Raw genomic sequence first — 12408 nt, forward strand, 5'->3', positions numbered from 1 at the left:
TAAATTCCTTGGAATTTTCTATGTAGCTAATCATGTTGTCTTTAAACAGAGATAATTTTATTTCTTCCTTTCGCACTGGCATGCCTTTTATTTCTTTTTCTTCCCTTATTGCACTGAGTAGAGTGTATAGCATTATGTTGAATAGCAATGGTAAGAGGAAACATCCTTGTCTTATTCCTGATCTTAGGGGGAAATCAAATCAGTCTTTTACCAGTAAATCTAATGGGTATATTCAACTGACATGTTCTTGAACAAATCAAATCATCAAATTGTATTCTGACTCATTTTCGCATCTGTAAAAATAGGGAGAATCATAGAAAATATGTCTCTGAAATCTGTTTCTAGATAAACCAGTGATGGTGTGAAAAATGTAAACTAGCAAATGAGGGAGTTATTTTGGCAAAGACTCCCATGAGATTTTGAACCAGAGATTTCTTCAAGTTCACCAAATCAATAAATACTCAGAATATCTCACCATGTGACTTTAGGCTTTAGACATTTCGGTCTTCTCCTTGTCAATTTCCTATTCTATAATTCAACTTTTTAAAATGGATCTCCAAAGATTCTTCCAGTTTTCTTTAACTCTGTGTTTTATAAGCTCTATTCTGGGCATTAGGTCAGATACAACGATTGAGACTGTTCTGTACGTGTTTAAAATGTAGTTACAGACATAAGATCTATATATGTAAAAATATTATTTAAGATATATTATTAGAATCAAATTGTGGTCAAATATATGAATGAAAGCTTGCTAACTCCATGAGAGTAAAGACTGAGGAGTTGATTTTAATGCACTATTTATCCCCAGTGTCTAGCGTAGAGGCTCAATGAACATTTGCTGAATTAATAATGGGTAGCACAGTAGAATTATAAGTTACATTTGATATGGTGCAATTTCCAATGAACAAAGAAGCATAGCTAACTAATCAAGATGGTTGCCGGTTGGTATGCTGTACCAGTGTGCACCCTTGATGTGATCCATGGGTGCAGACCCAGGAGAGGGAGAAATTGTTGGGTGGCTAGAAGAGGTGCCACTGGAGCTGGGCTTCAAAGATTTGTAGATTTCAAGTGCGGGGGAAGGGGGATGGTATTTAACTAGGGGAAATTATTTGAGTAAAAGCACCAAGGTTAGAGTTCTGGAGAAAGCAGAACAATCTGGTTTAACTGGAGGATAGGAAATGGAATTTTTTTTTTTTTTTTTTTTTTTTTTGCGGTACGCGGGCCTCTCACTGTTGTGGCCTCTCCCGTTGCGGAGCACAGGCTCCAGACGCGCAGGCTCAGCGGCCACGGCTCACGGGCCCAGCTGCTCCACGGCACGTGGGATACTCCCGGACCGGGGCACGAACCCATGTCCCCTGCACTGGCAGGCAGACTCTCAACCACTGCCCCACCAGGGAAGCCCAGGAAATGGAATTTTTAAACGTAGTTTGGCATCCAGATGTTGGAGGGTCTGACACTTATTACTTTTTACTGTTATGTAAATATTCGTGTACTTTTCCTGCTTCAAAACAATAATAACAATAAAACAAAAACTTCTGAATGTATTTTTTGATCATCTTCCTTTTCATTATATTAGGTTAATTAATTTTTAGAAGTTCAGTTTTAAAAACCATTAACCATTTAATAAAAAGTGGAATAATGGTTCAAATGCTATTTATTATAGCAATACTTAAATGTTCTTATAAAATCAAATGAAACCTATTACCAATATTAAAAATCTGAAGGAAAGACATTGGCCTATCTTGACCATGTTATTCTTAGAGCCTGTATAACCTGTATTGGTTATCTCTTTCTATAGGAGGAAATGAAAACAGCTAGTAAAGTTTTATGTGGTATGAGTAATAAAGAGAGTGGGAGGGTCACTTTATGTGCTTATAAATAAATCATATTAAGACTCCTTCATATGTTTTACAGTCCTCCTCGACCCTGTTTTGATCTAGAAGGCATTGAAGAGAAAAGCAAGTGGGAGCCATTATTTGGTTACATAGAAGAAAGGGCTAATAAATGTTAAATCCAGGACTTGGCCTCTCTTCTCTTTTTGTATTTTCCCAGCACTATCAATTGGGACATAGACTGTCTTCTATTAGAATCTGGAAAAGTGAGACTTAATCACTGATTTTAAAAAATATCTAAAGGAAAAATTATTATTATAGAAACAGACAAAAACACACATTTCACTGCTTGATTTGAACCTGGAATCTTATCGTATATATTGTATATACTAGCAAAGAAAGCCTGTGATAAGCGAGGCACCAAAATGTTTTTCTCGCTTAAGCAATACACAGGAGATCTCAAAACTGCACTATTGTGTTTTCTTCCACCCAATAGCACAATTGTTTCTTTCTAGGAAAATCAAAAGATAAAGGGTTGCCTCTAAATGACGAAAATGCAAATATGGCATTCAGGCTTATTGTAACCTAAGTTCCTTTCTTTCTCTTAAATTGGGAAGGTTTGACCCACCAAAATAATACAACGCATTCACCTTAAGAATTGCTTTCATGCCTTTAAAACGTTAATCGATCATCTCCTAACGAATCCAGCTTTTCCCTCTGAAGGGCCATTGCAATTATCGGAGGGGAACACAAAAGCGTTTGGAATCCTCCTTTTCTTTAGTTTTAAAAGATGCTAATCTCAATGGTAATCTCCATAGGCTAATTTGTTAAATGGAAAATTAGTTTAATACTTGGGGAGGAGAACTTAAATTAATTAGTTCAGCGCCAACATCATTGTGGTGTTTGACTAATTGCAGTCATTCTCCCTTTTAAATCCTTTTCTTATCTCCTGAATCTTTCCAAAGCCCTTTAGCATTCTGTGATTTTTTTTTACTATTATTTCATTCTTTCTTGTATCCTTATATCTGCTACGTGATCACTTACACTGCTCTTCGTGTCATTATTTTTTAATTTAGTAACATTTTTATTTAATCAAATAAATCCAAAATATTACCATTTCAAGATGTAATCCGCATACAAATGAATAATATATTTTATATTGATTTTTACTGAGTGTTCAAAATCCAGTGTATAATTTACACTTACAGCACATCTTGATTTCAGTTAAATTTTATCAGATTATTTGATCTGTATTTAGATGTTGTAAGATTTACAGTTGAAAAAGAGATTCACATGCCCAAGTTGTTCCAAATACACCTTAAAAATTTTCAATGACTGAATCAAATATCAGTTTTTAAAATTAAATATACACTAATGAAAATTAAATTTAAAAATCCCTTTCTTTTTATTGCTGTAAGATTTGCATATAGGTTTCTGTGTGAACATAATGTTTCATTCTTCTAGGGTTAAGTATCCAAGAGTAGGAATTTTGATTTCTTAACGCTGAAGCATTTCAGGATTAGGTTTTGTTTTGATTACCTAGGCTACTAAGGCATTAAAGCCACCTCAATCTAATGACCTTTTTGTTTAATTAATTTAACAATTCAATTAGATTATTTTGGCATCATCTGCATTTCATTCTAAGATCCCTTGACCTTTTAAACTGCTTTCTAAAAATTCGTACATATTAAGGTTCTTTCTTTGATCTGTAAAGTTCCAAGGGTTTTGATAAATGCATAGCATCATATGCCCACCACTACAGTATCATAAGAAATAGTTTCACTGCCTTAAATAAATCCTCTGTGCTTCACCTACCCTATCCAAACCCAACCACTGATGTGTTTACTGTCTCTATCATTTTGCCATTTCCAGAATACCATATAATTGAGATCATAAAGTATGTAACCATTTCAGACTGGCTTCATTTACTTAGCCATATGTATTTAAGATTCCTCCAAGTCTTTTTGTGGCTTGAGAGCATGTTGCTTTTTACCATCAAGTGAGACTTCAGTGTGCGGACGTACTATACTTTGTTTTTCCATTCATCTGTCGGAGAGCAACTTGGTCACTTCTAGTTTTTGGCAATTATGAATAAAAATGCTATAAACATTTGGATGAAGGTTTTTGTGTAGACATTAGTTTTTAAATCAGTTGGGTAAATCGGGAGTATAATTGCTGGATCATATGGTAAGACTATGTTTAGCTTTGAAAGAAATTGCCAAGTGGTCTTCAAAAGCACCACTTTGCATTCCTAGCAGAAATTAACAAGAGCTTCTATTGCTCTGCATCCTCCCCGACAATTGGTATTGTCAGCTTTTTGGATTTGAGGGTAAAGTCTTAATCCAACATGACCGCTGTCCTTATAGGAAGAGGGAGAGGCACTCGGGATGCTTGCACACAGAGAAAAGACCATGTGAGGTCACAGCGAGAAGGCAGCCATTTGCTAAGCCAAGGGGAGTGGCTTCAGGAGAATGCAAACCTACCAACACTTATTCTCGGGCTTCCAGCTCCAGAACTGTGAGTAAACAACTTTCTGCATTTAAGCCATTCAGTCTGCGATATTTTGCTTTGGCAGCCCTAGCAAGCTAACATACTAGGTTTCATATGTTTTTCTTCTAGAAGTTTTATAGTTTTTAATTTGACATTTAGGATTATGATCCATTTTGAGTAAATTTCTGGGACAGGTGTAAGGTCCATGTCTGAGCCAAGCAGTATAGATACTACAAGATGTCATTTTTATTCAGGAGCTAGGGGAGAGTCAAGTCATATAAATTCCTACTCTAAAATCTTCACACCTCACTTTCCAGGATTCACATTTTCTTACATAGACCAGTCTCCTCTCGGTTTCTTCAGTTAAGTCAAAAATACGTGTTCCTCTTCGCCCATGTATTTTTGCTTGTTAGTATATTTCTTGTTTTCATATTATTTTTTCATATTATTCATATTTTTCATATTATTTATTTCATATTATAAGTTTTCATATTATTTCTTTCCTTTCTGTGAAATTTTTTTTTAATTTGGAACACCAAGTTGTAAAGATGTATGTATTTACCTGACAATTATACTACAGTTAAGTTGAGAAGGGTGAATCAATAGCTTGTATTTGTTTTTAAAATTAAATTAATCCTGGATAAGAAAACAAACAAAAATATGGATGTAGAACTGCACCCACAGCAATTATCGGAAAGACTCCTTTTTCTATTGAATTGCTCTTGCACCTTTGTCAGAGATCAGTTGACTTTTCGTGTGGGTATTATTATTTTAATATTTAAATAAGTGAATTTGAATTAAAATTTAAAACGAAGTATTATCTGCAATTATGGTAATAATCCACCTAGCTCGATATTAACTATAAGGCTGTAAACGGATCTGTATAACTTACTGAATTATTTATCTCCAGCTTGATTTTTTTTTTTTCATAGATGAGTTCAGACTGATCTATTCCTTGAAGAGAATACTTCAATTTAAGGAAAATACTAATTATTTTGATTGGCATTTGGGCAGGCTGGCTCCAGGCCAGAATTTTGCATGTGATCTTTCAGGTCCAACCATAGGCAATTACAAAGTCCTTAGCTGAGAGACCCCACATCAGACCGGGTGCACAGGCAGTGCACGCCAAAGGGGGTTGCAGTTAAAGACTCCACTCCAGTCGGACTCCACACTTCCCACTCCTGCTTCCTGCACTTACCACACATGCATACTTTTGCCAATGCAAAACTTTAACATGTTACAGTTGCTTTGATCACATTTTATCCTTTCTTCTTGTTTCTTTGATTCTCTACATTCCATATGGTTATGTAAACATTCTCATGGTTTTAAATTTTCATTTTCTTCACATTGGGGTGAGGAAACTGGTGGCATACCTATTTTCAGAGATGTATTTCACTTGAGTGTAATGAAACTAACACTAGATACATTTAAAGCATAGACTCTATAATTTCACTTTTATTTATTTTCGGGATCTCAAGTCTAGTTCCTTGTAGCTATGAAGTATTGCATCTATTTGCAATCCTCAAAAGATTCTACGGAATTTTAAGCCAAATTTACTTGGAGAATATTTTTTCCTAATGCTTCAGTAGATTCGCACAACAGCTGCTGATTCTCCTTCAAACATGAAGATCTGGAAAAAGTACCACTCAGGGCTCCTTCTGTATACCAGGTCTGGAGTTTGCCACTTGTAATTGAAACGTAAGCCACCACAGATTATTTTATAAGTAGTAATTCCAAGTCCATCACTGTGTAAAATCAACTACTTAAAAAGCTATTATATGTATTTATCCAGCTGACACCTGCACACACGAATACACAGTATTTCAGAATGGAAACAATTTGCAAATTCATTACAGAACACATCTTCTCTCTCATATTAAATTCCACAACAGAAATCATAGTAGACAAAAGGGTAACAGACTCTATCCTACCTATAATGCATGCATTCAAGTTTATCAAATGAGACTCTAAATTATCATAACTTAGAGTTTTAAATACTTGAATATAAAATAGCTTCAGCTAATACTTTCTTAAAATGTTGATGACACATATATATACACAATGCACACACATATGTATTCATTTTTTAACTAAATGCTATTCTATATTAAAAGTATAAGGTCTCTCCTGGGGCAATCTGAATCTTACTACAAAGAGAGTATAGAATGCCATTGATATGGATCTGTGTGGCCATTAATAGAGATGCTATCAGTTGGTAAGTTTGGTTTCAAAAAGTAACATGTGTCCTTGCCTTTATGGAATTCACAAACCAGTAAGAGAGACATATAAACAAAATTATTGGAAGAGAAAAAGTAAGTATATGAATAGAGGTAAGTGCACTGTTTCAGTTAAATATAGAAAGGATGAGTCAGAATGAGTCTGTCTGGATAAGTCAGAAGAACTCACAGAAGAGGAGATCACTGAGCTGAATAATGAAGGAAAGTAGAAGCTTTGTAACTAAATAGAGAAAGAAAGGGGGTATTTTAGGAAGAAAGTATATATTGTGTAAAGTCATGAAATTATGAAAGACTAAGATCTGTTTGACAGAAGGTAAGTAGTTTGGTATGGTTGTAACATAGGATTCACATGAGAAAGAAGAGCCTCTCTTACTGAGGATGAAATAAAGTTCCAATGAAAATAAAGGTAATTGGAATATCATACCATCCAGCACTTAAAACAAAATTTTAGGATTTTGAGGAGTTTCTGCTTGTTTGGTTTTGGTTTTGCTAATTAAACTGAAATATCTAATTCAGTCATTAAGCAAGTGTTCACTGAGAAAAGCCTGAGATAAAAGTAAAATAAAATAAAGTATACGCAACACACCTGAAAAAGGAATTTCATTAAAGATCTCTACCTATATGATTGACAACTACCTTAATTAACATATTTTCAGTGTGAAAATGATATGGGGGTATCTGACTATATAACGGACCCATCCAAAGGAAAAGGCCCGTAGGTATGCATGTTTGAGGGTATCCCGTCAAAGTAATGAGGAAATCTCAACAAGATTGTCCTTAAGAAAAGTCAGCCACTCAGGAAGCTACAGCCACCAGGGTGGACCTTTTACTCTGCCTTTTAGTGCATCACTGTTAAAAATGAAAGTACAACCAAGGATCACCAGACGTTTAAGAAAGGTTTTAACATGAAAGGGACCCAAACAAATCAGTAGGAGAAAATCTTCAGAGGAAACAGAGAGAATGCAGAGAGTGGTAGAAAACTTCAAAAATGAGCTACTGGGGGCCCCACTTCCTGTGTGGTACCCTAGTAATTTCCTACTAGACTGAACTTCCTGTATATTAGGTCTATAAACTCTGGACAACATGTGAGAAACAACTACCTCAAGACACTAACGAATGAAGAAAAGTAGGTAGATTCTGGAAGGGAGATGACATTTGGAAGAAGACACCCCCCCCCCCACCTTTTAAAATGGCTTTTAGCCTAAGAGCAGCCTGAAGTTGTCACCACATTGAGTGACTAACAATAAGTAAGAAAACAGGTAGTCTTTCTGGCCAGAAGAGAGGACAGAGTTTGGAGCTATCAGAGACTCTGGAGAGGGAAGGGGAAATCCTAAAAAAGGTGAGAGCAAGGGAGAGGGATCTCCAAATGCTATGTTTAAGCTTTGCAAAAGATACCTGGTTGACCCTTACGCATGCACATGTGAAACAGAATCCAAGCAGCACAGAATCCAGTATGAGATCAACCAAGTTAACTACCTACAGAACAAAATTTGACACTATTTGAAGGAATAAGGCAGAACCTAGACTTTCTAAATCATAGAGTTCATGATAATGAGGATATAATGCAACATTACTCAGCAAAGAAGAATAGGAAAATACGACCCATTCTCAAAAGAAAATAGAGACTCCACCCATTAATGACCCAGGTGTTGGAAACAGTATACAGGATCTTAAAGTGGATTTTTATAGCTATGCTGAATGAGCAAAGTGTACTCATAGTAAATGAAAAGATAGAATACAATTAAATGAAAATTTTAGAATTTGAAATTAAAATTTACTGAGTAGATTTAGCCCAATGGAGATAGCAGAAGAAAAGATAAGTAACCTTGAAGATAAAGCAGTAGAATTTGTCTAATCTGAGGAAGTGGAAGGAAAAGAGAGGAGAAAAAAGGGTGAGCACCTCAGGGATCTGTGAGGCAATACTGAAATGTCTAATATACATGTATAACTGAAGGAGAACAGACTGAGAGAAAAAATATGTGAAAAATAATGGCTATGACTTCTGCATCTGGCTAATATGAATGACCCAACCATTCCACTCCTAGGTATTTACCCAAGAACGATGAAAAGATTGTACATGAATGTTTATAGCACCTTTCTTTGTAAGGGCCCTGAAGAGGAAACAATCTAGATGTTCTTCAACAGGTGAATGCATAAACATAATGTGGTATATCCATACAATAAAATACTACTCAGCAAGGAAAAGGATCGGGCTGTTGATATATACAGTAACATATGAATCACAAAATAGTTACATTGACTGAAAGTAGGTAGACAAAAAGATGGACACATTGTATAAATTCGTTTACATAAAATTCTAGGAAATGCAAAGTAATGTATAGTGTTGGAAAGCAGATCAATGAGCTTGTGAATGAGACGGAAGGTGTGAGAAATTATAAAGAGAAGAAAACTTTCTAGGGTAATGGATACGTTCATTATTTTGATTGTGTGGTGGTTTCCTGAGCATGTATGTCAAAGTGTATCTAAATGTACACTTAAATATGTGCTGATTAGGGTATGCCAATTATACTTCATTAAGCTGCTTTAAAATAAGCAGGGAACACAAATGTGAAAAATTAAAATAAAACCAAACTTTGGCTCATCACAATAAAATTACTGAATACTAAAAATAAAGAGAAAATCTTGAAAGCATCCAGAGAAAAACAACATACTCTAATAGGTGAACAAGGTCATGGAACAACATACTTAGAGTTTTGATAGACCAGAAAAAACATCTGACAACCCAAATTTATATATTCAGCAAAAACAAAGAAGGCTAAATAAAGGCAACTTCAGATAAGGAAAAGAGAATTCGTCATCAGCAGATATGCCCTTTGAGAAATGCTAACGGGAATTCTTCAGGCTGAGGGGAAATAATACTGCGTCAAAATTCAAACTTCAGGAGGGAATTAAGAGCACTGGAAATAGAGTTTTTTCATAAGGCTAAAAGGGTCAGTTTGTCGGGAAGACATAATATTCATAAGTGTTTTTCTCAGAACAGCTTCAAAATTAATAAAATAATGATAGAATTGAAAGGAGCAATAAATGATTCTACAGTCATAGTTGAAGAATTTTTAACACTTTTTTAGCAGTTGATAGGACTAGATAAAGAAAATCAGTGAAGACATAGACGGATATGAACAAACTACCAACCACCTTGACCTAAATGATGTTTATAGAACACCACATTCAGCAACTACAGAATATACACTCTTTTCAAGCACACGTGATATGTTCAATATGATAGATCATACACTGGAAGATGCAACAAGTCTTAATGTAAAAAATTGAAAGCATACAAGATACGTTTTCTGAGCATAACAATTAAACTAGAAATCAATAATGATGCAACATCAGGGAAAATCACTGAAATGATTTAAAGCCCCTCTATTTTCTTTAGCAAAGAAATTAGAAAAGACTTTGAACTGAATAATCAGCATAAAACCATAAAGCTTTTGAAGGGAAACACAGGATAATATCTTTGTGATTTGTGGGGAAGCAAAGTTCTAAAATCTGAAGCAATAACCATAATAGAAAAAACTGAAAAGTTAGACTTGGCAGAATTAAAAACCAATTAACAGAAGGCAGCATTAATAGCTTGAATGGGCATGCCACAGATTTGAAGAAAATATATATTGCAAAACACATATCTGACAAAGGACTGGGATGCAGGGTATATAAAAAACTCCAACTCAGTAATAGAAAGACAGCTCAATAAAAATGAGCAAAGAATTGAACATACACATCGACACGCACGTGATACAAGCACATGAAAACGTTCTCAACATCATTAGTTGTCAGATTAAGACTACATAGACATACCACGACACACACATCAGAATGACTAAAATTAGAAATGCTGTCAATACCAAATTTTGGTAAGGATGTGCAGCAACTGGAAAACTCACATATTGCTGGTGGGAATGTAAAATGTGACAGCTATTTTAGCAAAAGATCTAGCATTTTTGAGTAAAATACATGTTTACTAACCTACGATCCAGACAAAAAAATGTATATACTACGCTGTTTTATTTTTATGACGTTCTAAAGCAGTCAAAATCAATCAATGGTGGGAAAAAAAATTGAACAGTGGTTCTTCTGAAGTGGTTTTAGGATTGGTGATTAGGAAGGGATATAAAGGATCTTTCTGGTATGAGAATGATGTTCTATCATGATAGGCTTTGCATTATATTTACAAGTATTTGCATATTTTAGAACTCAGCAACATTTGTGCGTTTGATTGTATGTAAATTTTACATCAAAGGAAAAAATACTTAAATATTGAAGTCTGTGGCAAGAGTGCTTACTGAATACAGTTGTCTGCAATTTACTCTAAGATGCATAAAACCATATGGCATATCAAAGTAAGAATAAATACATGAAAGAGCAACGGTAATAAAATATTAATCCAAGAATCTAGGTGATGGGTATATTGGCATTTACTCTAAAATTCTTTCAGTTTTGCTATATGTTTCAAAATTTTGCTTAAAATTTTTTTCAGAATCTAAAGTGCTATAACCAACATCTTTAGAGAGAAGAGAAAGCATAGCATTTGGGTACACTGGGCCTGCAGGATGCCAGGGCTGGAAAGGTCTGTGCTCGCAGCCAAGACTATATTAGGGATCTTGGAAGCGTTGCCAACATGTACGACATTCAAGAAGCCACTAACCAACTCCTGGATGTGAACTTTCATGAAAACCAGAGATCTATTCAAGTGACAGAAAGTGGCCTCAGAGTGAACGTGAGCATCTCCAGGTCACTATTAGAGTGACTGTACCCACTGGTTTTGAACAAACAGGGGCAGATGAAGTGAGAAAGAAATTCAGGTCATCATGCAAAATCAGCAGAGACCAGGCAAGATATATTTTGACGTTTCAATGTAAAGTCTGGCTCAGGTTCATTGTCTGAGATCAGTTGATAACTTACTTGTGGTTGTTCAGGAGTTTAAAGATTCTAATTCAAAGGGGGAGAAAAAGGAAGTTCTAAAGGATTTTGAAGAATTGACTGGGAAACTCCTGCACTCCAATCCTTTGAAAGTATGGAAAATTGATGCCAGTTTCAAGAAAAAAAAAAGGTGTAAAAAGATAAATCAGAATTCATGTAAAAGGAAGATGGATAATGGACAAGGAGACAAAATAGTTGAGAGAGACGTTAAAAAAGAATTTACTAACAATGCCTTAAGTTCAAAAGAAGAAACTGATTCTCAAGTGCTGAAGTTTAGAGTCACACGCAACAGGGTAGAAGAGAAACATTGCTTTACTGCACTAGAGACCACAAGAGATTTTGGGGGCACTGTTCAAGATTATTTTAAGTGGAAGGCTGACATGACCAACTTTGATATGGGTGTTCTTTTGAATATCCATGATAATGAGATCACTGTGGGTATTGCATTGATAGAAGAGTCTCCACCAAAGAAATATCACACATTTTGGATTTGCAACTCTCAGATCTTCTCTTGCCTATGGGATGCTCCAGCTCTCTTCCCCTCACCCTACTGATACAATAGTTGATCTGATGTATGGATGAGACACAAAACAATAGAGAGGGCCACTGAATGATCTCACTGTTATTATGTTGTTGGTAATAATAATCCAATATACCAGTGGCTATGATTAGAGCAGCGATTACATCTAATTTTTATTGACAAAGAGCCAAATTAAATAAGGCAAACTAAAAAAAGAAAAAAAAAAAAGAAGGCAAACTACACTGGGGCTTGCCCAACGATGCTGTTCAATGGGATATCTGCAAACTGGCTCTGTGGATATATTGTAATGTTATTTTGAAAAAGGATGGACTCCAAGAAGAGAAATTGGAACCTTTATCCAGCTTGCCTACACTACACGAATTAG

The 12408-nt window shown here is 35.2% G+C and overlaps 1 pseudogene; it reads left to right on the forward strand.

The window, feature by feature from the left end:
• Nucleotides 1–11201: 11201 nt before the first annotated feature.
• Nucleotides 11202–12408, forward strand: LOC112395680 (THUMP domain-containing protein 3 pseudogene; annotated as a pseudogene).

This window comes from Neophocaena asiaeorientalis, unplaced genomic scaffold (assembly GCF_003031525.2).
Source record: "Neophocaena asiaeorientalis asiaeorientalis breed wild unplaced genomic scaffold, Neophocaena_asiaeorientalis_V1.1 scaffold299, whole genome shotgun sequence".
NCBI classification, from domain to species: domain Eukaryota; kingdom Metazoa; phylum Chordata; class Mammalia; order Artiodactyla; family Phocoenidae; genus Neophocaena; species Neophocaena asiaeorientalis.